This window comes from Balaenoptera physalus (genome assembly GCF_965194825.1).
Source record: "Balaenoptera physalus genome assembly, chromosome: 3".
Classification (NCBI taxonomy): Eukaryota; Metazoa; Chordata; class Mammalia; order Artiodactyla; family Balaenopteridae; genus Balaenoptera; species Balaenoptera physalus.
In genome coordinates, this window is record NC_138890.1 from 32,584,597 (window position 1) to 32,608,455 (window position 23,859).

The window sequence follows — 23,859 nt, forward strand, 5'->3', positions numbered from 1 at the left end:
GAATTCCACTACTGGGCATATACCTACAGAAAACCATATTCAAAAAGACACACACACACCCCAATGTTCATTGCAGCACTATTTACAATAGCCAGGACATGGAAGCAACCTAAATGTCCATTGACAGACGAATGGATAAAGAAGATATCCATTGGTACATATATACAATGGAATATTACTCAGCCATAAAAAGGAACGAAATTGGGTCATTTGTAGAGACGTGGATGGACCTGGAGACTGTCATACAGAGTGAAGTAAGTCAGAAAAACAAATATCGTATATTAACGCATACATGTGGAATCTAGAAAAATGATATAGATGATCTTATTTGCAAAACAGAAATAGAGACACAGACATAGAGAACAAACTTGTGGATACCGGGGGTGGGGGGTGGGGGGGTGGGGGGGGTGGCATGAATTGGGAGATTGGGATTGACATATATACACTACCATGTATAAAATAGATAACTAATGAGAACCTACTGTATAGCTCAGGGAACTCTACTCAGTGCTCTGTGGTGATCTAAATGGAAAGGAAATCCAAAAAAGAGGGGATATATGTATATGTATAGCTGATTCACCTTGCTGTACAGCAGGAACACAACACTGTAAAGCAACTATACTCCAATAAAAATTAATTTAAAAAAAAAAGCAGGATCTATCCATAGGATATTTGGGAGTTGTTTTCTAGGCCAATATAACAGCATTTGAAAATGCTCTAAGAAGTGTTCTAGAAATTGATAGAAGTTTAGACGTGATGCAAAGCAGTGTCCATGGAAAAGAGTAGTTTTACACGTGGTTGAGAGAACAGATGATGCCAGATAATCAGGGTCTCATAAGCTGTAGTACAGAGCTTTCTTTTATTTTCTTCCTATAAATGCAGTGGGGTAAAAAGCGGTGGGTTTTAAGTAGGGCACCATCATGGTCTAATTTATGATTAAAATTCTGACTGCTGTGTGGAACATAGATTAAATGAGACGAATAATGTAATATGAGACAATAGTTAGTCTGCATGAGAAGTAGGCCAGGATTAGGATGATCCAGGCCTGGATCATGTTGGCCTGGATTAGGTTGGGAGAGATGCAGTAAAGTGTAATTATTCAAGATACTTTGGCATTATAAGTAACAGTACTTGCTGATGGTCTGGATGGTGGAAATTTAGGAGAAGTAGACATCCAGGATTATTCCAAGATTCTGGCTTAAGCAATATATCTGTAGCAGTGTCATTTCCTGAAATATTTCTTAATATTATTAAAGAGAAACTAGATTATTTCTTTGAGTTTTATTAATTACTTCCCTACCCTGTAAAATCTCATTGAAATAGTCAACAAGCATAAAAAAGAGGCTTATTATCTTTAGTCACTAGAGAAATGCAAATCAAAACCACACCCTCTAAGATGGCTATTAAAAAAGAAGGAAAATACTAAGTGTTGGCAAGGATGTAGAGAAATTAGAACCCTCGAACATTACTGATGGGAATGTAAAATGGTTCAGCATTGTAGTAAAGAGTTCGGCAGTTCCTCAAAAAGTTAAAAATAGGGTTACCAAATAACCTAGTAATTCTACATCTAAGTACATATTCAAAACAATCAAAAACAGGTACCAAAACAAATACATGTACACACACATTGACAGCAGCACTGTTCACAAGAGCCAAAAGGTCGAAAAGGCCCACACGTCCATCAGTGGGTGAATTGACAAATTGTAGCATATATATGCAATAGAATGTTATTCAGCCATAAAGATTTAATAAGTACTGCCACATGCTACAATGTGGATTAGTTTCAAAAACATTATGCTAAGTGAAAGAAGCCAGACACGAAAGGTCCCATATTATTTCATTAATATCCAGAATATCTAGAATAGGTAAACTCATAGAGACAGAATGTAGATTGGCAGTTATCAGAGGCAGAAAGGGGGAACAACTTTTTAATGGGGATAGAGTTTCCTTTTAGGGTGTTCAAAATGTTTTAGAACTAGGAAAAAGTGGTGGTTATACAACATTGTGAGTGTGCTAAATGTCACTGGATTGTTCACTTCAAAATTGTTAATTTTATGTTATGTAAGGTTTACCTCAATTAAAAAAAATTCATGGAAATGTGATTTTTACATTGAGATAAAGCTAGTTTCCAAAAGAACATACATAAAGACAGCTATTCTTGAGAACACTGAAAAGCTGCTTCATAGCATAAGTATTCAAAAGGCATTAAAAGGCTAACAAGCCATCAAAAACATCATCTATCCAACCATTTATTCATTGAACGAATATTTATTAAGATTATCAAATGCTGGGCGGTTGTGGGATGAATTGGGAGATTGAGATTGACATATATACACTAATATGGATACAACAGATAACTAATAAGAACCTGCTGTATAAAAAGATAAAATAAAATAAAATAAAATAAAAAAAAGATTTTCAGATGCTGACCCCCAGTAGCTCTGAGTATACACTGACATATAATCTGCCTTTAAAGGATGGATTGCATAGTAGGTGAGGAGAAACATTTTAATATATACATAAGAATAACTATTTTCCAACCTGTCCCTGGGGATACGGACACCTACCCCCCTGATTTAAGCGGATCAGATGAGAAGACGTAAAGACACGTAGTAGAGAACGCATCGGCTGATGTACTGGTATATGCTCCATAAAGGATGTTTTCCGTGGCCTTTACCTCTCGTTAATTCCCTACTCATATCCAACAGTGGGACAAATCTAGCTTTAAATTCATAAATGCATGGTGTATTATCAGTGGTGGTCATTTCTCTGATATGTGGTCTTTTTTCCCCATTCCTTCCTTGGTTCAAGTTATTTTCTTCACCTTTCTAAAATATAGGAGATATATTAGAGGTTATTCATTCAGCTATATTCTACAAATTGAAGAAATTAAAGGTTGTAGAATATGTAAGTAGAAATTCTTTACAGAGCTAGTTAATCTATACTTCAGCCAAGATCCCTGGGCATCTGCTCACGGTCTAGTGCTGTCACGGTATACTGCATTTTGATGCATCTATGCAAGTTTCTAGTTATAGAAGTGATACAGTGTACAGTCTGATTGTCAAAGGGCCAAATCTAAAAGTCTGGAATTCTAATTATCATTATATGCTATTAATCATCTAACTCCTTATATTTTTTTTAAAGCTTCTTGATGTTTCCAAATAATTTTTTTCTGAATAAAAAAACTAGATATATAACTCTGTATTCAGTGTGCAAAGCTTATGGCTTGAAATATCATTGTGTTGTCCAAAAAATAAAAATTATAGTTTTAAATTGTAAAATAAGTAAAAAAAAATGCCTCATTTTAGAAAAATTTGGAAATATAGAAATATATAAAGAAAGGCAAAATTAAATAGCATATAACTAAGAAGTGTCTGCTAATGGCATTTAGGTATAATTCCTTCCTGTTTTTCTATTATTGTAGTTTATCTTTTGAATTGCAGCTCCAGGGTAAAATAAATATAGTTTGATCCAGTCTGTATTTCGTGTCTCATTTGTAACTTTCAACAAAAAACAAAAAGATATAACTAATCTTTACAACATCTGGCCTCTAGGCACCCAGATTTTAATTCCATACTCGCAATGACAATTACACTAAAAATAGATGACTGAGTTCTTTGACTTCTCCCCCACTTCCAGATGCACCAACCCTCTTGCTGGCATCCTTGGGCTATTAATTAAAATGAACAAATACAGATGAGCACACAGCTCTAAATGATCTCTATGATCTTTTGCTCCAGAGATGGCAGATCCAATATTATAAGTACTTTCTACTAAGGAAGATAGGAGCAGAATGAGAAAGGTATTCCTGGGTTCAACATTCAACAGGCAATTCTAGAACACTGAGTAGGAATGCTGGGACTGTGCTGGGTTTTGGGGCCTGGAAGATTAGACTCTTGCCCAATGCATCACTCAGCTTGGTTGAAGAGAAGAAATACAACCCAGTGACAGCTACATCAGTAATTATAATGATGTTCTAGAGGTGGTGGAGGACTTCACATGGAAGATTAAACAGATGTTGGAAGGTAAAGAGATGGAAGGGGAGAATGATGTTAGTATTCCAAACAGAAAGAGAATGTGGACAGTCAGGGGACCTAGACAGTATACAGAGTCACATCCTAGGAACTCTAAGGAGTTCATGATTGACAGAGCATAGAATGCAGGTTAAAGGGAATAGAATATCTAGAGATGAGTCTAAGGGGATACAGATAAGACCATGTAAGGCCTTGAGAGTGGGCTAAGTAATGTGAACCTGAACTCAAGAGCTACATCTTATTATAAGGCATGTGGTGAGTACTCGGGTTAGTAGAGGAGCATGAGGGAGGGAGGGAGGGAGGGAGGGAAGGAGGGAAAAGTTGGTGAACAGCAGCCATCTTGACAAGGGTTATCCTCTGCTCTTTCTTCCCTTCCCCTGGCTTGGACCCAACTCTTAGTTCCTTTATATTGGAGAAGTATTTCCTGAAAACCAACTTTGTGATGAGGATTTTCCCTAAGAGGAACAAAAATAATACACAGACATCTTCTCTGCCCTTCCCTGGGGCTTAGAATGTATTAGTGGAACAGACAAGTCTACGAACAGTTACAGAAACAATATGGTTAGGGCTTAGAACAGGGATAGAGGGGGCTGTGTGAAAATAAGGAAGAGATAATTCACTATGGTTTGGGTGGAATGAGGGGTCAATAGGGAAGGCTTTGAGTAGGACATTGAGGCTTTGGGTTAAAAGTTGTGGAGGTAAGAATATCATAGGCAGAGAGATAGGTGCAGAATAGGCAAGGGACGAGGGCAGAGGGTGAGTGAGAGAGAGATACAGTAAAGACTGAAGGTTAAGGGAGCTATGTTACTAGAGCTGCAACAACTGACAGAGCAGGTCCCACTCTCCAAGAGACATTCCAGAGATCTAGCCCTGGTCACAGTACAGCCTGGGGCAGGACGAGGGCCGCAGGGACCCTGCAATGGCCAAGGAAACAAGAGTCAAAGGGTCAGCTTGGACACATCCTTTCCACCTACCTACCTACTTGCCCCGTGAGGCTCCTCTCTCCTCTTGGACGTCCTTCCTCCTGCCTTTGTCCTTATTCCCCCTCCCCCTGCAGCTCTGTTTCTCTGCCCCGCTACTTCTCTTTCCCTTCAAGAACACACACCGGCTAGGAACTGTTCCTTTCACTTTTTAAAGTAACTTATTTTTAGTCCTGAGTTCCATTTTTGGGGGAAAAAAAGAGTAGTTTAGTTATATATATATATATATATATATATATATATATATATATATATATATATATATATATATATATATATATATATATATATATATATATATATATATATTTTTTTTTTTTTTTTAAAAGGGAAGCATTTTCTTGTGCATGGCTCGGCAGTGATTTTTTTTTTCTTTTTTAATGCAGATTGAGAATTAAAAAAAAAGAAAAAATGGAAAAGAAAAAAAAAAAAAGTTTCCCTACCTCTAAGGTAGCTATGCTCTGTGGTTTGTCCCCTGACTTTAGTAACAAGAAGCCATTAAGCAGAATCAGTGGTGCTACAAACGGTCTCTTTACCACTCTTACTAGTAATGCTGGTCTTAATATATTTTGTAATTTCAATGTTACTGAAAATGTGTCCTCTTAACATACGAATCACTATCAGGATTTTGACATATGAAGTTTAATATACTACAATAATATTTTCATGGTTGAATCCTATACAGAGCTGCCTATTTTCTAAGGATGTGCTAAAATACATGTACTGTGGGAAGGAGGGATATTTGGTAAAAAAGAGTTTAGATCAGGCCTCAGACAGATCTGCAGATAAATCACCTCTCTACCAGTTACCAGTTTTGCTACTTTGGGCAGGTTTCTTGACCTCTACAAGCTTCTTCCTGAATCTGTGAAATGAGGATCATTCCTTCACTGAGGGTTTTCTTGAAACTTCCTGACAAGCCTGCTTGTCTACCTTCTTTCCTCTCTTCCTTCCCAACTACCCATTGATCAACAAACAGGTGCTGACTAGAGAGCAAGCTTGCTGTGAAGTTTAAAGGAGATATAGGAATCCCTGGTTCCAGCGCTGGCACATCATTAGCACCTAACAGAGGTCAGTTATTTTATTATTATTGCCCATATGGTTTGTCAACTAATGTCCCAAGCAAACACTTTTATAACTTCTGAAAAATGAGGAATGTTTCCTTGTTATGGTATACAGGTGGCTTTGGCTTCATACTTTTTTCATTTATTGCTAATTAACTATAGATTCTTAGCAGCTAAAAATAAATTGGCACAAACCAGTTACTTTTCACCTGTAGAAGGCACCACATTAGCAATTTTAAAAATAAATTCTTGGTTAATTTCTAAATGATGGAGGTAAAGATCCTTATTAAACTACAGAAGGGTGGAGTTGATAAATTTTTAAATCATTGCCTTTTAATGTAACAGCTCACTCTTTAAAATTTTAATGGGCATTGCAAAGACAACATAAAAATGGCATACATCGGGCTTCCCTGGTGGCGCAGTGGTTGAGAATCTGCCTGCTAGGGCAGGGGACACGGGTTCGAGCCCTGGTCTGGGAAGATCCCACATGCCGCGGAGCAACTGGGCCCGTGAGCCACAACTACTGAGCCTGCGCGTCTGGAGCCTGTGTTCCGCAACAAGAGAGGCCACAATAGTGAGAGGCCCGCGCACTGCGATGAAGAGTGGCCCCCGCTTGCCACAACTAGAGAAAGCCCTTGCACAGAAATGAAGACCCAACACAGCCAAAAATAAATAAATTTAAAAAAAAAAAAAAAAAAAATGGCATACATCAATCTAAAAATGATAAAAATGTCATTATGACTTTCATGGATTTTTGTCTAGCCTAAGTAATCCCAGTAAACCCTACAGATTGAAGAATGCATCTTCAAACGTTTCACTGCTTTTGCCCTAGATTGTAGTTTGTTTTTTGTTTGTTTGTTTTTTTTTTTACATTCTTCACTAATACATCTTTTCTTTCTTTCTTAAAAGAAAGACATTAAAATGGGAAGGCTTTAAATGAAAGTTTGTGACTTGTCAACAGCCTGGCTTAGATCCTAATACTATAGATTTTACCTGTTTTAATTTTATCGAGTATGTCTACTGTGTGCTTTGCTATTTTAAAGGAGTCAACATCTCTTATTTTGAAAGATTTACAGGTTTGTTTTTAAGAAACCCCTTGTAATTTTTTGTCATGCAAATTTCTGTTTGAAGGAACAGACCTGCAAGGCACTAAAATTAAAGGGGCCCTATTTCTGGCCAATATACCCGAGATTAATGTGGAACCAAGAGCCATGCAATGAGAATAGAAAGAAGGAAGAAGTCTGTGGGCCTGATTACATCATCTTCTGCCTGCGTGCCTAGGGAAGAATGATCTCTGATTTTCTTGTCCATCTACCAGTGTACTACGACCTCTGACCCAGCAATAGGAATGAGGTTCACCTAACAACATATTTAAAAAGTGAGGGAACATTGGAAAAAGTATAAACTGTGTTCAACTTGGACACTGGTAGTAATGCAAAATGCTGCAAGACCATAGAAATGAGACATCATTTATCTCCTGAAAAGGGCTCTATTGAAGATACTGAGTTCGGAAGATTCTAAATATTAAATTAGGTAGTAAAGATGTGAAGAGAATGAAAAAGGGTAGGGATCTAGGAGGGCTGTGTGGCAACAGAGGGCACTAAAGATTGAATGCTGATGAGGTGGTGTGACAGCGAACCCCCAAACCAAATCTCACCTGCTTTGCAATTTTGCCTGGGAACGAGAAGAAATCACTGCCCTCCCTCTCTCTACTGCCTGGCATGTTTTGTCCGCATCAAAGCAATTCAAATGGTCTACCTTTCCAACCCAGCTCAAGTCATCGTCTGCTGAGGCAGATGATTGACTATTTTTCCCTTAATTCACACTTAGTTATGATGGCAGATATCCCAAAAATATTAATCTCTTCCAAAAGAGGAGTCTAGTTATCCAAAAAAGAATGGAAGAGAGAAATTCAGGCAGCTGTGGTGAAAGAGTTTCTAATTTTGAGTAGGGAGCCACTACATCCAGAGCAAGCCAAAACTGCTGGAGGGCTGCCTTCTGTTGTTGCTGGAACAAGAAGCTGATAGAGCTGATACCTGAGTGCTACTCCAAATGCATTAGTTCTCCCAAATCTCAGTCATTTCCCCCAGTTTGGCTTTGAGTTGGGGACTCGTGATAGGAGGAGGAAGGGGGTTAACTAACCTCCAAGTCAAGGGCTCCCTGCCGTTGGTACGTTTCATGGGAGGCATTGTTTTCCAGAGCTGTCTTTCTTTTATAAACACTTGACAAACTGCTCAGCATAAAAAGTTAATTTTAAAATATTTCTTACTACTATTACTGTAACACTAATAATTGGGATCCCCAGTGAGGCAGAGATCTTTAGAAGAGAAAAAACCATTTCAATGGCCCACAGTTTGTAGTAAAGATAATAGGAAGTCACTGATGAGTTCTTGTAATTTATTAGTATTGATTGCATATTCTGTGTGTTCATGAAAAGCAGCGCTATTTAGGTAATATTCCCTCACCCTCAAGATCAGGACCAGAAGGAATAAAGATAAATGTGTCACATGGCCTGTGTCCTACAGGACTCACACTCTTATTTAGGAAGATCACCCAAGTAACTCTTCCTTTACAAAAACTATTGTTCTCAGTAACAGCCAGGACCGTGATGCGTTCTAATAGCAAATATTCCAGGGGGATCCCTTCATGGCTTGGGCTAAACCTCCGCAGATGTATAGTTTTTATTTGAGGCAGGGACAGGCACTTGGGTGAAAGAAGAACAAGAAAATGCTACTTTCTATCTGAAGACGAACAGCTTTCAGGGCTTGGTGACAAGAGATGGTCAGCTAGAACCTTCTGGTGGCAGGGCCTGGGCAGTGGACTCCAAAGCAAAGATGTCTGATACCCAATTTAAGTTTGTCTTTCTGTTTAATTCTCTCCTGCATCCTCCCGCAAATACTGAATCAATTTTGCAAATCAGTACCAAATAGGGCCTGCTTTGTCTTAGCTAGGTTTGGGGGAGGAAGGGGAGGAGCTGTGAACACATTTGAGGGCTAAGTGGGTGCAGAGAGCTAGAGCAGCTAGAGATGTTCAAGCATCTTCTAGGAACTGCCCAACTAGGATATGGGTGCCATCCCAGGACCCTCTGAGGGGGCCACATTTTGGTATATTATGCAGCGCGATGAGTCCCATGATTCTATAGGGAGAGAAAAATTAAGTAACCCTAGAAGGCTGGAAAACTTAATATTCTTTGAGTTAAAAATAACAACTTACATTTTTTCCAGCATTTCCTTGAGCCAGACACTGCGCTATAACAGACCCTGTCTCATTTAATTCTCACAATAACTCAATGAAATGGTTATAATCATTATCATATAATCATTATAATCATTTTGAAGATGAAAGAACAAAGGTTCTAAGAGATTCAGTATTTTACCCAAGGTCATGTAAGGATTAAGGAGCAAATCTAATTCATACCTAGATCTGCCTAAACTTTTAAACATTATGACGTACAAACTTTAGCAGTACAAACAACCTATGAAATTTTGCAGTTTCCTTACGAGAGAAAATTACACACTGTTTCTTCTCAAGACAACCCCAAATTGGCCGTGAGTTGGTCAATCCTCAATTCATTTAATTCCTAACTTCCATCCCAAATTATAAAGACAAAGGTCATATATGAAATTTCTGCAGAAGATGGGGGCCTATGCACACAATGCATGACCAGGGCCCAGGACACAAGGCCAACTTGCTCTGTTTCCTTTTTAGGTATCATTAAATGTGTACCTGCTATTAAATGTTGCTATTCCCTATGATAAAGGTCACTCATGATGTCTCTTGTATAAAGGATGTCAATCAGCAGCAAATACTAATTCCACAATCCCCAAGCAGTTCAACTGTCTAATGGTACTTTTGTGCAACTATGGTTAATGCCTTTATTTCAATGATTTTCAACACTTTCAAGCAATCATTCTTCACTGGGAATAATTTGAACAACATATATTTCTAAGGCAGATGTTTTCTAAAATACATCTTTCTTTCATTATCTCATTTATTACTAAACAGCACTTACAAACGTATTGTTTAAATATTAACAAGGATACTGAGACGTTACTGAGATTGTCCCAATTGGTAAGCATCAAATAAAGAAACTTTAATAAACAAATAATAGGTTAAAGGCTATGATAAATTAACAAAGTCTTTGGTGGGGGTGAGAGGTAAGGGGGAGAGAAAATAGGTCAAAGAGAGAGAGGGAAAAAGAAAGGAAGGGAGAGAGAATTTATGAGAGAATTCTGAAATAATGGGTTGTTTCCCGTTTCTACTTTGCTCTTAACAAATGTCGATTGAGAATTCTTGCCTTTCTACATGTGGATAATGACCTCTGTGCTTCTTTCATAACTTTTTTTTTATGTTTATCAGTTTTATTTTTTCCCATTTAACCAATTTTAAAGTTTGAAAACTTGCTTTAATTTCCTTTTTGCTATACTCAATGTGGCTAGATGTGATGTAAAAAATACTATTTATTACAGAAAAAACCTAATTTAAAAAGCCAATGATAAGAATTATAATTACTTTTCACTAAAGATATAATTATACATAGATAACGTCCCATTACAGAAATAGTGGAGAGATAGGAAGAAAAAAATAACTCAATGCATCCAACAATTATTTTCTCAATGACTGTAGATACTCAGGTCCTTTGAGATTATGTGAATCAGAACTTTCTTGGATTTACAGCTAACTCAGTAAGCATTTTTTTTTTATATATATATCACCTATAATGCAAGTGCAATAGTCACATACACTGGGTTCAAAATGCTCATTTTTTTCAACCACTTCTTTCTATTGGGTATCTTTAGACTTTGGACTGTACCTCTTCTGGTCACAGGAAGTGTGTGTTTGTCCCTGATCACTATATCCTTAGCTGCAAAGATGAACATGTACTAAACTTTAATGGGTCATTACTGGAGAATATTTAGATGATTTATAAAAAGCACTAATGTTCTAGTAATTTATTGATATAGACTGCATATTTTACCTATTTATGAAATACAATACTAATAGGCCATATTCCCTCACCTGCAAAATCATGCCAGCAAGGAATAGAGATAAATGTGTTTGTAAAGCTGTGTATGTATGTTTATATAAAATGGCCTACATCCTGCACTCATTTTATTTGTGTGTGTGATTTTTTTGAGTAGACTCAAATTTACACAGTAGATAATATGCACTTGGTGGGTGATTTCAAATTAAATGATCAAAATATATTTTCACACTCAAGTTATTGGCAGATATTTAATTTCCAAATCAATAACCTTCTTTCTCAGACTCTGAAGTCCAATGACTGGCTATTAAGCTTGGGGAATTCATACTTGGAACGAATAGATCACTGACCTAAAAGGCTTAATTATGGGCCTGTTTTCCTCTTTTTTTCCAAGTCAAATAATATTTTTTAATTGAAGATACTGTTATCTGACTCTGTAGGTCATGTATTGACTCCAACTGACTGCAGGTGAGAAACATTTCAGTCATAGGACCAAGGCAGATTGACGGCAACCATCATCAGGTCGAACAATATTAATCTACCATTAAATTAAAGAAGCACCAAAAACGATGACTGTTATTTTTTAAAAAATCAATCACAGCACAAATTATGGCATTCATCCTGAAATACATTTCTTCCACTCCCCAAAAAGTTGATATATTTTAAAGTTTTCATGCTGGAGTGACAGAGAATCACAAACGGAAGGACCCTCAGTGATGTTCTTCAAATATTTCAAGGGGTATAAAACAAAGAAGAAAATGCATTTGTGAAGTTGTGGTCTTTGAAATTGTTTTATTTGTAGCAAATAATTATCATTTCACAGTCAATGTGGGGTGTCTAAACATTTAACTCCACTGAAACAATTTTCTGACCACATTCAGCCACTAGCCTCAGCTTTTAGGGCAAGCCATCTTTCAAATTAGGGCATCCCTGAAGATGATGAATTAATGATAATTAGCAAGCCTATGTGAGGTATCAATATTTCAGGAATTGCTTTTTTAAACTTGACTATGAAAATTTTCAAACACATTTATAAAGAGATTAGAAGCATACCTATATACACACCTTCACCATCAGTTTTCTGCTCTTCTGCTTCATATACCCCTCCAATCACCACTCCTTCCCCCACCTGATACACACACACACACACACACACACACACACACACACACACCCCTTTTGTTTGCTTTGTACTCAAGTACATGAAAGAAAATCTCAAGAACCTTATTATTTCACCTTTAATTACTTTTGTGTGTATCTCTAAAGACTTAAAAATTAAACCAAGATATATTTTTGCATCCAAGAAAATTAACAAAAATTCACAACTATCATAATATCCAAAATTTTTGAATTGTCTCCAAATGTCTTAACCTGTCTTTTTCTAGATAGTTTGAGGATAACAAAAATTAAACTCATAGAGGAAGAAATGAAACTGAGCTGAAGCTTTTGTATTTCCTAGCTATTTTAAACAAGTTTGAAGCTATATTGCTTCAGAGTCATCTTTTATGAGGAATAACACTAGGTGAGGATCAAGGGAGAATAAGGTAGAAATCACCCAGCACACAATGTAAGAAGCCACAAAATGTTGACTTGGTATGTTCTGTCTAAAATTGGTCTTAGCTGTAGTCAAAATTCGAGTCTCCCAGCCCTGGGAGCTTCAGGTCCTTTCCTTCTATCAGATTTTCAAATTCCCTCATCCACTAGATCTCCTCACTTCCCATCTTCCCAGTTTATAGGCCATGCTCAAATATCATCCCTCCTTTACATACACCCTTCTGTTCCTTGCCCTTCTCTGACTTTAATACAAAGCTTCACAAAATCACACCTGAATAAAATTCAACAGTCCACCTACTCCAAATCTGCACCCATGAGGCTGATAGTACCTAAAGAAAAGCTCATATTACTAGTTGTTTTCACTTTAAATTCATACCCAGGAATTTCAAAGTGAGCCCTTAATGCTGTGAGGCAAACATCAGATAACTTCTCAGCCCGCTCACTCACTTTCTCTGCGTTATGACTATTTTCCACCTTCCTTCCTTAAACCCCTAGCATCTCCTCCTATATCTTCACTTTCCACTGGTGACCTTGCCCAAATTTCCAAAATTTCACAAACCAAATTAGAGCAATGTGAAGAGAACTTTCACAGACTACCACCACCACATCCACCTATACTTGGATCTGTACCCTCTTATTCTACATTCTTTAATTGTTTCTCTCATCTCCAACCTCTTAACATTGCAGAACTCCAGGACCCGGTCTTTGGAACTAACTACATTCACTCTCTTGGTGATCTCATCCATTTTCTTTGTTTTAAAAACTATCAATATGCCAACTCCTAGATTCATAGCTCCAGCTCAGACCTCTCTCCCAAGTTTCAGCATTGTCTGCTCATAAACCCTAATATATCAACACCAAAGCTGAACTTCTGACCTTATACCAAAACCTGTTCTACTAAGAGCCATCCCTATCTCAGCAGATGGAAATGTCATCCTTTCAGCTGTTCATGCAATCCTTCCCTTGTCTTTCTCTCTCACCCCCTACATCCAATCCATCAGAAGATCTCATTGCTTCTACCTTCAAAATATATGCAGAATTCAACCACTTCTTCTGAGCTCCATAAGGTCTACTTTGCTCCGAATCACCATATTCTCTTGTCTAGACGCTTCATAGCTTCCTTTTCTCCCCACCATTTCTCCCCTTATCCACCCACCAGAAATCTATTACTTTTAAAACTTAAAACATTTCACTTTTCCATCCAATTTTGCCACAAAGTCCCCATTTCTCTCCGATTAGAAACCTCTCAGACTAAAAGTCAAATAGACAAGAAACAAGAAGTGTTGGCTAGGATGTGTAGAAAAAGGAATGCTCTAGCACAGTTGGTGGGAATATAAATTGGTGCATCCACTATGGAAAACAGTATGGAGGTTCCTCAAAAAACTAAAAACAGAGTCACCATATGATCTGGCAATCCCACTCCTGGGCATATATCCGGAAAAGACAAAAATTCTAATTCGAAAAGATACATGCATCCCAACGTTCATAGGGGCACTATGTACAGTAACCAAGACATGGAAGCAACCTAGGTGTCCACGGACAGATGAATGCATAAAGAATATGTCGTGTAAATATATATATATACACACACACACAAAATGGAATACTACTCAGCCATAAATAAAGAGGAAATCCTGCCATTTGAAACAATATTGATGGACCTGAAGGGTATTATGCTAAGTGAAATAACTCAGATCAAGAAAAACAAACCCTTTATGATTTCACTTATAAGTGGAATCTAAAAAACAGAAACAAAACAGAAACTGACTCATAGATACAGAGAACAAACAGGTGGTTGCCAGAGGGGAGGGCTCTAGGGGACTGACAAAATAGGTGAAGGGGATTAAGAAGTATGAACTTTCAGCTATAAAATAAATAAGTCAGGGGGATGTAATGTACACATAGGGAGTATAGTCTATAGTACTGTAACAACTTTGTATGGTGACATAAAGTTACTGGTCTTATTGAAGTGATCATTTCATAATGAATAAAAATATCGAATCACTATGTTATACACCTGAAACTAATATAATGTTGTAACACTGTATGTTAATTAACACAATAAAAAATTATTTTTTTTTTTTAAAAAGCAAGTAGTTATTAGGGCTATTGATGATCTGGCCCAATTACACTGACACTCTCATGAGCTGTGATCCTACTTGCTCATGCTGCTTGGGTCACACTGACCTCTTTTTCTTGTGACATGCCAGGCACACTCTCACTTTAGGGCCTTTGCTCTAGCTGTTTCTCTCTCGGGAATGATCTTCTCCCAGATTTTTTGCTTGGCCAACTCCCTCACTCCTCCTGGTTTTGTTTGTTTGTTTGTCTCTGTGGCCATGGAAAAGCTCTGCCCCCAAGGAGCAAGCAATCCTGCCCTATTTGTCATCCTCTTCAGGTTGGCAAATAGCCTCTGCTTGTCCTGGATGAACAAAGGTATCAGTAATATTGGTTTCCTCTCCTGTCTGTCACTATGAATATGGAGTTTTGATGGCAACCATCATAACAGCCTCCATTTACTGTAGCAACAGGCATTTTGCATACATTATTCCAGATCTTACTAGCATCTCTATATGGTTTTAGGCTACTGTGTTTAAAATTTAAGGTTTTTTTTGTTTTGTTTTGTTTTTTTTAAAAGAGAGAGCTATCACGGTGCTTTGTGACCACCTAGAGGGGTGGGATAGGAAGGATGGGAGGGAGATGCAAGAGGGAGGGGATATGGGGATATATGTATACCTGATTCATTTTGTTATAAAGCAGAAACTAACACACCATTGTAAAGCAATTATACTCCAATAAAGATGTTAAAAAAAAAAAAAAAAGAGCTATCGGAAGAGAGACATATAAAGAGAAAATCAGCAGTTACTATTCCACAATATGAATAGGGGTTACCCCTTAATTATGAGGTTATATGTGATTTTTTCTTTCATCTTTTTTTTTTTGTATTTCCTAGTTACTACATACTCCCAAATTGTTTTTATAGTTAGAAAAAAAATGGATTTAAAGTCTTAGAATTGTTAATTGTTTAAACCAGGGTGGAAAGTCCAATCATGGGGAAAACAACACATTCTGAATTCTAGCAGTTTCAATTATATTGATTAAAAACAGGCTCCAGCATACCTTCTACCACAGGACCTCTACAGTTCCCTTAGGTTTTCTTCAAAACTTCTGCACATTTGCCCAAATATCCAACTACCTACAATCTGTGTAACAACTGGAGTTAATAATTATAAGGATTTGCTCTGGAAGGGAAGGTGGCAAGGGGAGGTCAAGAGAGTCAGACTCCAGCCACAGTTTGTCATTAACTTCTTGGGCAAGTCACTTAATCCCTTCAGTCCTCCTTTGTATCATTTCAGAGAGTTAGAAAAGGTGATTTCCAAACTCCGTTCCAGCTCAAGTCCATGAAATAATAGCCACTTTCTCTGCCCTATCCATGTTGTCCTAGGAGATCATCAATGAATATACTGCATTTGGAATGTTAAACTGCAATTGTTCTGGTTGGAAGAATGACTGTCCAGTAACTAAGGACAAGAGGGGCCAACCACAAAGACTTAGGCCATTAAGCAGCCATCCTTCAAGAAGCCTCATCCCCTGGCTTCTGGGCCTGAACCACACAACCTGCTCAGAGTTCTGCTATCCCCTCAAGGTATGATTTATTATTATTATTATTATTTTTTATTTGCAAGACATATACAATAAAGGACTGTTATCCAAAATATACAAAGAATACTTAACTCAACAATTAAAAAAACCCAACAACTTGATTAAAATATGGGCCAAGATCTTAACAGACACCTCACCAAAGAAGACACACAGGTGGCAAACAACCACACGAAAAGATGCTTCACATCACTGGTCGTCAGGGAAATGCAAATCAAAACAAGGAGATACCATAACTGAGTCACTTTGCTGTACAGCAGAGATTGGCACAACATCGTAAATCAACTATACCTCAAAAAAACCCAAAATGATATATTATTATTATAAATTACTCAATTTATTTAAACTAAAACACAGTTCACCCATTTCTCCCATCCCCCCCCCCACCCCCAGCCTCTGGAAACCACCAATCTATTCTCTGTATCTATAAGCTGGTTTTTTTGTTGTTTTAAATTCCAAATATAAGAGAGATCATATGGTATTTGTTTTTCTGTTTTATGGCTGAATTTTATATATATATATATATATATGGAGAGAGAGAGAGAACAATTTCTGTATCCATTCATCTAATACTGGACCCTTAGGTTGTTTCTGTATCTTGGCTATTGTAAATAATGCTGCAATGACCATGGAGGTACAGATGTCTTTTCGAGTTAGTGCTTTTGTTTTCTTCAGATAAATATCCAGAAGTGGACTTGCTAGATCATATGATAGTTCTATCTTTAATTTTTTGAGGAACCTCTACAGTGTTCTCCATAGTGGCTGCACCAACTTTCATTCCTACCAACAGTGCACAGGGTTCCCTGTTCTCCATGTCCTCACCAACTCCTCTCCTGTTCTGTGTTCAGGTCTCACTTTCTCAGGGAGGCCTACCCTAGGCTATTTTGTACTCTAACTTGATCTCCAACATCTCCCACTCCTCTGGCACTCTCAAATCCCCTTTCTGTGCTCCACATTTTGTTTTTTCCACAGCATAGTCACATTGTTATTATATTCCCATTTCATTATATATGTGTGTGTGTGTGTATATATATATATATATATATATATATATATATACACACACACACACACATATATTCAAGAAGGGCAGAAACCTTTACTTTTCAATTGGTCACATTTCCACTACCTAGAACATAACCTGGCATGTAATAAAACCTCAATAAATATATCTGAATAAACTTTCAAATATTTATCTATTTGCTTTTTTATCTGTAATCTATGGAGTAATCGAATTTTGTAACTGAGAACAAATATTTACAAAAATAAACATACTAAGACTTGACAATAACCACATTTGTTTTAACAGTCGATATTGCCCTTTAATTGCTGGCAGAAATTCTCAATTTCCATAACAGTAAAAAAAAAAAAAAAAGAAAAAAAAAAAAAAACGACTTTAGATTTCTAAGTCAATAGCCCATTACCTTAGGTATTAAAAGAGGACATAAAGTGAAATAAAAGAACTGCTATGTTTTCTATTTTAAGAGGTTTCTTTAGTTGTTTTTATAGGAGGTATTAAGTAGTTTAAGAAAAACAAACAAAATTACAAGTTATGGTTCTTATAGACACAGTAAAAAAAAAAATCAGCAGAGAAGGCTTGAGCTGATAAATTAATGCACTCTTGGGCGTGACTTCTGACAGTTAATAATCTTTAATTAATTTAGTAATTGTTTGCCCTTCAAGATAAAAATGGGTATCTATTCATTCTTAGGCCATTATTTTATTTAACACAATGAACTTAAGTTGAAACTCTTTTGAGTGGCAAAACTTTATTACAATTATATTCACTTTAAATTAATAACATCTCACACAAGGAGACTTGAAGATATGTAGAGGCCCCAAGCAATGAAATATTATGGCCTCATTAATCCCCCAATCTTATATTTAGTTCAAAATAGAAACCTATTAAATTTAAATTAAGTATGAGGAATTTGAAATATTTTCACCACGTTGACTAATGTTCTTAAATTACATTTTAAAAAATAGGTAATTTCACATATTACAAGATTTTAGCACTGAATTGAGAAGTTACCTCATAAACTTGTAACTGAAACCCCAGATTTCAGTCTTACTTGTCTGCTCTTACACAGCCAGCCTACTACTCAGATGACAGTTTTACATATACTTCTCAACAGGTTATTGGCTTTCTTGGGAGAAACACACAAGGCTCTTTCATTACAATTTCTTTTGGGCACATCCAACCTCTCTCCCTACTCACACTGAGGTCAAATAAGACTTGCTCTCACGCCAGCATGAACAATGCATTGGCTCATCAAATATTTTTGCTCTGCACACCAATCCCTCTACTTTGGGGAACACAATGCTTTATACAGAAAAACTGATGTTTTCCCAAACCAAAGTAACCAAACATGCTACTAACCTTGAGTAAATTTACTTTCAGCAGCGAGTCTCTTTCCTTCTCTGCGACCAGCACCTTCCTTCTGACGCTGGGGAAAACACCTTTATTACCAACGCGTCACAGACTTTATATTTATAACACCTGAAGATTCTAGTCAATTAGCTACGCGCTGAAGGCCATACACATCAGGTGTATTTTATAACTTTAAGTGCTATGCCATGATGAAAAGTATATTTTTTCCAGCTGAGTGGAGCAAAACCGAAGGCTGATAGGGAGAAAAAAGAAAGAGAAAAAGGCATTGTTTTTAATGTTTCCACTGTCCCGTTGATAACTGATAGAGGAAGGAACCTCAAAAGCTGCATCTCTCCCCCAACCCCATAGCTAAAATGGAAACCAGTGGAACACTCAGCTTCATTTCAAACTGATGTTCCAGAGGATTTTAGGAAAAGGTATAATACACATTCTTATTTAAGGAATTTTTAAAGGTGTGAAATATAATCTCCGAATTAACTTCAAAGAAACGGAATCCTGATACAGATAAGAGACACCGAGCTTCAGCAGTCAAGTGGCTCTTTGAACACCTTCAGCTGTATTTCACGTGCTATACCCACCACTTTCTTACTTGGGGAAAGAAAAAAGTGGACAAAGATGAACATTTTTTACCTGTTTCTACCTACAAGAACTAAGAAGAGGTCTAAGATATTCATGAGGATAATGAACTATTGTTTGAGGTTAGCAAAACTTACTCAAATATCAAAGGACTCGATGTTAGAAAAGAATGACTGGGGGTGTATATTATCACACATTTTACTATTTTACCTCCATTACTCTGATTCAATCCTACCTTTTTTTCCCTCCCATTAAATAAGAATCCAGAATCACCGTTAAGTATTTAAAAAATTGTTTTGTTGATTTTATCTTATTAGAGAACAAATGTATCTTTCTAATCCCTGTGATACTTAAACTAAAAGATTTATTGTTTCTTTGCACATATTTTCAGATCCTGTAACTAAAATTATAAGGGCTTATGCAAACAAGATGGGAAAAGAGTGGTTTTGTAGTTTGTAGGCCACACTGAATCCATCGATTAAACTACCTTATGTGATAAAGTTATTTTATGTCAAAATATTACCTTCAGTGCAGCCGAAATTTAAGTATTTCCCTCACCTCCAAAATAATTGAATCAAATGGAAAAAGAATGCATGTGTATTTCTCCTTTAATTAAAAACACAATCAGAAACACAACTGCAGACTATCACCTATGAATTAAAATGCTAATTCGTTCAAAAGAAGAGTATATCTGATGTCCCCCTTTGAAATATAAGAAATACACAACAAAGAAAGGAGGAGAAAGATGCCATAGGAAGTCAAACACACATTTGCAAAGCTAATTGAGCAAATTCACCACCATTTGACATTTTGCTAAAAGAAAAGCATCCTTGCAGCCCGATAAAAGAACAATGCAAACAAAGACAGAAAAATACACAGTCTAAATTGATCTGTTGAACCCCAAAGAACTAAGATAGCCTTGTACAAAGTGTGAAATTGAACTGTGAGCCACAGAGAAAATTTTTGTCATAACACTTCCCAAGATCAGAGGGAATTGTAGGTGATCTTCCTCTATTCTCTTATTTTCTTTTGTAAGAAACTAACCTAGTTGAAGGACAAGAGTCTTAAATCCCCGAACCCTCATCAGGGTTCACAAATGAGGATTAAGAAGATTTCCCACCAGGAATATTATAAAGGAGAGTTAGGAATGGGGAGTATTGGGAGAGTCCAAGAGTGAGCATGGAAGTAATTAGCTTTCCAGCCCATAATAATGCAGTCTTATGTCTGAATCTAAAATTTTTGCCAAAATTTCACTTTTGAGGAAAACAGAGAAAATCAAATTCATATTTTGTGTTTCCTAATAAGAACTGAGCCCCTCTGTCATCTCTCCACAGCCCACTTTCCACTCAACCCATTACTGAAGTGAAAATGCTGTGGTTTACATCCTGGTTCATACTGGCAGGGAGCACATACTGCATTAGGAACACCAGATCTACATGGAAAATAAAGAACTTCTTACAAGCTCTGTATGGGATGCTAAACAGCTGACAAGTTAGAGGGCCAATCACACTTCCCCTTTGAAAACATCCCCTTAGACCTCATCAAATTCCAAAAAACTACTGAATCCATAACTGATAAGAACCTGGCTTCAGGTGATACTGTTAACCTCCTAAGGTACTTATAACGCCTTTTCAATTTAACCCATATGTCCTGCAGCTTCTCTCCTGTACCACTGGAAAAATAATGGCTCTTTCCTTTAAAAATGTGGCCTTGGGCATGGACAGATGCCTGGTGTGCTTACAAAGTTACCTGTCTGCTTTGATATTGGCTTCTTCTTTAATTGCAGTGGTGTTGTGGGTAGAAAAGCCACAGCAGGATTTTTCCCTTTCATTGGCCTGATGAGTACTATGGGGTCTGTCTTAATAAAGTCCTGTAGGAATATTTTCACCACTGTTCAGAGGAAATGGGGATATCTTGTTAAGTTAGTTTCACTCCACAGTGGGGATGTGTGGGGAGAAGCAGAACTAGAGATGTTTGCTCAGGGAGAGTTGTTTCTGGATTCAGCTTCTCCTTACATACAGCCCAGGTGGCCTGTGTGCTTTCCCTCTTCATCAGTTCTTTCTGGGGAGGTTTTCCCGCAGCCTCCTGGCAGGGGGAAAGCAATGAAAGGTACTGTCTCATGTGGATCTTGTTTGCTGTGTCAGTGCAGTATCTCCCCTTCTGAACAGGCCCATGTCAGAGTACATTAAATTCAGAGAGGTAGATTGACTCGGCTCAAGATGCAGTAGGGAGGCTGCACACAGAAAACAATATCAAAAGAGCACAAGGGGACCCTTAAAAGAAATAAATTAACTCAACAACCAGCTGTGTGGATAGGAGTCGCGTTCACAGAGCCATCACAATTCTGCCACCAAGGCTTGATTAATATTAAAATAACAATTATACATATGTAAGACTCTGGAACAAAGGATCCCTCCCATTTCTGAAATCTCCTCAATTTTCTTTCCTAACACCTACTCTGCCTTTTTTCTCCTAGAGTGTTATTTGTTAGAGTCAGAAATGGGAGTTCTGTAGGGAACCCCGTTCTTTGTTGAATTGCTGGCTTCTTATGCAGCAAATCCCAGTAGCCAGGAAGCAGTGATTTCATGATTTATTAGCATTCAAACAAACTCTGTATAGACCCTCTCATTCCCAGTTTCGTCCTTAATATTCTATACCAACTCCAGTCTTGAACATGTCTGGGTTTCAGCCTGAATACAGGTCCACATGTGTCTCTTAGACCCTACAGGCTCACTCTGAAGGTACTTTTTATTTTTACATGGTCAGCTCTGCATTTCACCCAGCAAAACTGTTAACTTATTAAGCAAAGATAGCATTAAAAGGGAAATGGCAGGATCTCAAGAATACATAAAAGAGAAAAAAAAAAACTTTCCTTACATATCATGAAGTGAAAATGTTCACCAAAATCATTTTGGTTCAGGAAAAAGGTATATTGAGCACTAACTGTGCGCCAACTGAACACTATGTTGCATTCCTACATTATAAATTAAAATTTCTTTAACTATTTCCATTCAAATGAGAACTCTACACGTTGAAAATTTAATTGACTTTTCCAAGGTCACTCAACTAATAGAGCAGCAGTCAAGAAGAAACCAATCTCCTTATTCCCCATCCAATTTCCTTTCAACTCCACCACACTCCTTACATCTCAGTGTCTAATTTCCATGTCCAGGTTTTAGAAAGTCTGAGGATACAACACCGAGGCTTTGATTGTGACTGAATGTCTCAGCTGTACTGTCAGATTCTCTGGGGGAATTATAAATCTCCCCAAGTGCTTAACCAATTACCATTTTTTCCCTCATTTTCAACAGGCATAGTCTTTGGAGGAAACATTTGCACAAAATTACTTGGATCATTTATATAGAATGACAACTTCTCTTCCAGTCAATTCAGTCTCCTTTTCTAATCATCGTCCTTTCAGGTGATGGATAATTCTTGTATTCCTTCTAACAAGGTATCTCATTCAAGTATTTTATTTTTCTTCCTCCTAACCTTTATTATCACTTCAGTTTTGTTTTGTGTTTCTTTTTTTTGCCCTGAAATTTAAACAGAAGATTCCACAAAATATATTTTTAAAGGAGTTATAGAAAGAGCCATTTTCTGTAGCTCTTTAGATACCCCTGTCTAGATTTATATTTTATTTTCCCATGAAGAGAAAAGCTGTCTACCCAGTGATAGTTCATATACGTTCCTTTTTTAAAATGAGAGTTTTCTGAAGATTGTCACTGATCTAGACTTCATTCCAAGGTAGTTGAGAAATAGATAGATAATTAGAAAATTAAATAGATGATAGATGGACAGATAAAAATCTGTGGTGTTTAATGTATAGTCTGCTGCCATTAATTCTTTAATTTTAAAATATTAGCCATCTGGGCTTCCCTGGTGGCACAGTGGTTGAGAATCTGCCTGCCAATGCAGGGGACACGGGTTCGAGCCCTGGTCTAGGAAGATCCCACATGCCGCGGAGCAACTAGGTCCGTGAGCCACAACTACTGAGCCTGCGCGTCTGGAGCCTGTGCTCCGCAACGGGAGAGGCCACGATAGTGAGAGGCCCACGCACCGTGATGAAGAGTGGCCCCCGCTTGCCGCAACTAGAGAAAGCCCTCGCACAGAAACGAAGACCCAACACGGCTAAAAAAAATAAATAATAAATAAATTAAAAAAAAAATTAGCCATCTGTAAACATTTGACATGTTCATTTTCATTCCAAATGCAATTGTCGACACACACACAGACGCATATATTCCTACAGTTTATCTTACCTTCCAAAATAGCCAAGTTATATGAAATTCATTGTTCTCTAAGAAATAATCACTTAGAATTTTTTAATTATTAATTAATTCTTTCTACATTCATGTCTCTAGTAATTCCTATTTTTAGAAATATACTCTAAGGAAATCCTCATGGATACACGATAAGATTTTCTAGAACAACATCTAACACAACACTGTGTTAGCAAACTGTTGAAAAATAAATGTCCAACACCAGAGGATCAAATAAATATATTATGGTATCTTTTATGTAATTTTTAATACAGATATTTAAAATTATGTGATAGAAGACTGAAAAGATGGTCTTGATTTATTTTTGAATGCAATAAAATGAGATTACCAAAGACCAT

At 37.1% G+C, this 23,859-nt stretch overlaps 1 protein-coding gene across 1 annotated transcript in view; it reads right to left on the reverse strand.

The window, feature by feature from the left end:
• LOC309658213 (teneurin-2-like) overlaps positions 1 to 19,740 on the reverse strand; it is a 1,589,229-nt gene extending 1,569,489 nt beyond the window's left edge. Inside the window, exon 1 of the mRNA XM_082456602.1 lies at positions 18,651 to 19,740. The gene's annotated coding sequence lies outside the window, so the exon portion shown is untranslated. The remainder of the gene's footprint in view (positions 1 to 18,650) is intronic.
• Between the last annotated feature and the right edge of the window lie 4,119 nt (positions 19,741 to 23,859).